Source organism: Callithrix jacchus, chromosome 4 (genome assembly GCF_049354715.1).
Source record: "Callithrix jacchus isolate 240 chromosome 4, calJac240_pri, whole genome shotgun sequence".
In the NCBI taxonomy this organism is placed as follows: domain Eukaryota; kingdom Metazoa; phylum Chordata; class Mammalia; order Primates; family Cebidae; genus Callithrix; species Callithrix jacchus.
In genome coordinates, this window is record NC_133505.1 from 12,673,066 (window position 1) to 12,677,159 (window position 4,094).

General features: G+C 44.1%; 1 protein-coding gene across 9 annotated transcripts in view; it reads right to left on the reverse strand.

Annotated features, from left to right (window-relative positions):
* The window catches only part of KDM1B (lysine demethylase 1B), a 105,834-nt gene that overhangs the window by 67,034 nt on the left and 34,706 nt on the right, over nucleotides 1–4,094 (reverse strand). For 2 of the 9 annotated variants that reach the window (XM_078368248.1, XM_035294807.3), the window contains exons 1-3: nucleotides 3,930–4,077; nucleotides 3,575–3,618; nucleotides 2,736–2,885 (exon numbers count right to left, since the gene is read on the reverse strand). The exons of 2 other annotated variants lie outside the window; for them this stretch is intronic. The gene's annotated coding sequence lies outside the window, so the exon portion shown is untranslated. Of the gene's footprint in view, nucleotides 1–2,735; nucleotides 2,886–3,574; nucleotides 3,619–3,929; nucleotides 4,078–4,094 lie in introns of those variants that run through there. 5 more of the 9 variants (XM_078368246.1, XM_078368245.1, XM_078368247.1 and 2 more) reach the window with 3 other exon arrangements.

A 4,094-nucleotide genomic window follows, 5' to 3' on the forward strand; every position in this document is an offset into this window, starting at 1 on the left:
CCAAGGTGGGCAGATCATGAGGTCAGGAGTTAGAGACCAGCCTGACCAACATAGTTAAACCCCATCTCTACTAAAAATACAAAAATTAGCCAAGCATGGCGGCGGGCGTCTGTAATCCCAGCTATTCAGGAGGCTGAGGCAGGACAATCACTTCAATGGGGGAGGTGGAGGTTGCAGTGAGCCAAAATCACACCACTGCACTCCAGCGTGGGCGACAAAGTGAGAGTCTGCCTCAAAAAAAAAAAAAAAAAAAGAAAGAAAGAAAGCTTATTAATTCCTTCTTAGTACAACGCAACAAATACCAAGCAAACTATCTAGTCACTACTGAATATACAGATCTAAATTAGAACCACTGGCACCTTCTACTGGAAAAAATTTCTCTAACTGGTCCATGAACAGTATGGTTAAACATTAAGAACCAAAGTCTACAAGAGAAATAATGTGGAACAGCATGAAAGATTAACAGCTAACAGAATTCTTTTCAATTACATTAGATAAGGAATAAAAAATGCTTAGCATAAGTACTCAGTAATATATAGAATCTGTAATTATCCTTCACCTTCTTCCTTGATCCATTGGATTTAACTACACATACACAAAACGGTAAATCAAAAGTAGGTAGGAGATGCCTACGGATAAAGAAAGTTCTTACATGCTTTATGTATGTAATGACATGCATTTTCCCATTTGAAAGTGGAAAAGTGGAACCATAAAATACAAATTCCACATATATAATCTTAGTCTTGGAGAGAAGCTTTAAGGAGCTTGCAATCCTATTGCTTCATCTGTAAGATGTATTAACATTTGTAAGAGTATTTTCCATGGATTAACATTCGATGGGAAAACTCATCTTGCCATTTACACTGACTCTGAGACATCTTGACATCAATGTTACAGATGATTTTCCTTTGACTTCATCTTCCCCTTCTCTGAACCAATGGATGTTACAGTAGCTGTGAACACCTAAACCCTATTCTGAAATGCATTCTAGCTCTTTGAGCATTAAACTGCCATTTAGTTCTACAGCATCTATTATACTGTTAGATAAAATGTTAGTAAGTTGAAAGTACTATCTACCTATAATTGTTAAACCCAAAGAAGGCTCTCTGGATTCTCTATTTTAAGAAGGCTGTCCACTCTAACCAATGTCTTCATATACACATATAAATATTAATTCTTCTATGTAAATAATCTCTTCATTTATATATAAAATACACCTGACATTATTCATAACATGAACCACAAAGACAGTAGATGCAAACATATAATATATATAGTATTTGTAAATGTATAGTATATGAAAGTATTATAGCAAAAATATCTGAAGTCAAATGCGGGGTTTAGGAACATAAATGAAACCAGCCTAGGTTCATGCAACATTTGACCCTGTCACTTGGGAATTTGTGCATTCTCAACAGAAAGCATAGTTTCCTGAAATTTCATCCAACATTTTAATCTAATTGAATACTAGAAAATATGTACTTAAGGCCGGGCGCGGTGGCTCATGCCTATAATCCCAGCACTTTGGGAGGCTGAGGTGGGTGGATCACGAGGTCAAGCGATCGAAACCATCCTGGTCAACAAGGTGAAACCCCATCTCTACTAAAAATACAAAAATTAGCTGGGCATGGTGGTGCACGCCTGTAATCCCAGCTACTCGGGAGGCTGAGGCAGGAGAATTGCTTGAACCCAGAAGGCGGAGGTTGCGTGCCATTGCATTCCAGTCTAGGTAACAACAGCAAAACTCCATCTCAAAAAAAAAAAGAAAAGAAAATATGTACTTAATGCAACAAATAATTAAATTCAAGAGATGGTTAACAAGGAAATGAAAACATGAGCTATAAAAGCCATTATGAAGTCTAATTGACGGTTTTCATGGTAGTACATTTTCAGCTTTAATTACACAACTGAGGATTATGTGAATCCGTTCTAAGTATTTTTGGCACTTAATGTATTTATATATTTCTACTGTTGCTGGGTCCTTAGGTCTTAAAATGAAGAAAAAAAAATTTAGTATACTGTTTTCTCTCGATTTTTTCAAATTAATAACCACACCTAAATATAATCAATTTGTTTCATGCTCAACATTATACACATATTTCTAATTTTTAACTCAAGCATTTAAAATTTGGCTTTGGTTTTCTTTTAATGTAATAAGAAAAAAGCGGGATTTTTTTGGTAAATATGTAAGTGGATATATCAATATGTAGATTTATTTTAATAACTCTAGGTTCTTCTGAAGCAGCTTATTCAAAACGGTTTTGTTTTGTTTTTGAGACTGAGTCTTCCTCCCCCAGCCTGGAGTGCAGTGGCGCCATCTTGGCTCACTACAACCTCCACCTCCCAGGTTCAAGCAATTCTTCTGCCTCAACCTCCCGAGTAGCTGGGATTACAGGTGTGCTCCACCACACCGGCTACTTTTTGTATTTTTAGTGCAGATGCGGTTTCACCATGTTGACCAGGCTGGTCTCAAACTACTCCTGACCTCAAGTGATCCGCTCACCTCGGCCTCCCAAAGTGCTGGGATTACAGGCCTGAGCCACCATGCCGGGCCTCAAAAAGATGCTAAAGAAACACATAGAATTCATACAAATATGAATCAAAAGGGCCAGTTTAGAATAAAAATTTATAGTGGGGTGCATACAATTTCTAAATATAAGACAAACTACTAGAAACTTCTTCAGAGACAACAGAAACAGTAATTTCCCTTCGAGACACTTAAACGGAACTAGTACCTTATTACTCCCACACGAATCAGATCTTCAGAAATAGGGATCCAGTATAATAATTCAATATTGAATTATTCAGCATTCAACGTACAGTTCAATGATTCAGTATTAAATTCCCCAACTGCCTAGATGTCTTTTGTTGACTACTTTCTCTGCCTGGAAGACAATTAATTATTGATGATAATTTTCTCATGTACCTCCTGAAGAAGGCTTCTCTCCCACTCGCCTTTCTGCCACTAAAATAGATTTAAAATCACACAACAAAACTGGCCAAAGCCTTGCGTTATGTGTGTGTGTGTGTGTGTGTGTGTGTGTGTGTGTGTGTGTATACACATATACATATATATGTGGTGTGGAGGGGGCTCCCCAACTGGAGTGGACTGGGGAGCCCCTCAGGCTTACCCAAGGGAAGACTGGGCCTCTGGCTGGGTTCCACATCACTGAACCCCAATTTTCTACAGCTGATCTACCTCTTCCTCTTTCACCTGTCAGCTGGCGAGCCGTTGATTAACAGCTACCCTAATCGGGCCACCCCTCCTCCAGGTCTCCAATCCCAGAGGAGTTACCCCAGCAACCTGGCAATGCTCCTCAAGTCTCAACGAGCCGCGGCTGTGCCAGAGGATTAACTACAGCACCTGCAAGGCTGTGCCGGCTCCCGGCCGCACCCTATCGGCCGGGAAGAACCAGCGAGGGAGTTCCTACTCCAGGACCGTGGGGTCCTCCCGCGGCTCTGACAGCCCCCAGGAGGGAGCCCCAAACTCCCGGTGCCAGCTGCAGCCGCCTCGCTTTCCGAAAAGCTTTCGGATGCTTTTCGAAGTCGGAGAAGCAACAGTCCCGGGGCTCACCTTTGCGCTGAGGAGGTGCCGGGAGTCTCGGGGAAAAGGCACAGCTGTACAGAAAGGAAACGTTGTAGGGGGGTTAGGAGACCGGCAACATCGCGGCGAATCCCGCGACCCCACCGCCCCAACACCCAGCCCAGGAATTCCCCCTTCTCCAGACAGATACCCACCCCGCACCCTCTTCCAAGCCGGGGCAGGAGGAATCCGTCCCTGGGGCACCCGCCCACCTCCCACCAGGACGAGGGGCCATGCATAGGGAGAGAGGAAGGGCTTGCACCCCAAACAAGCTGCTTTGTGCAACGCTGTCACCCGAAATCCGCCACCGCCCCCACGCACACCCCCGGAGTGGCGAGCCTCCCACCTCTGAGCGCCGGCGAGGCTGTGCGCGCTGCCCAGGATTGCAGGCGCCTCTCCGGAGCCGCGCGCCGCGCGCACAGGACGGCAGGAGCCGCGCCGCGAGCCCCAGGCTCCTCTCGGCCGCCGCCACCGCCGCCGCCGCTTCCGCCCCTGTCACGGCGTGACCCGG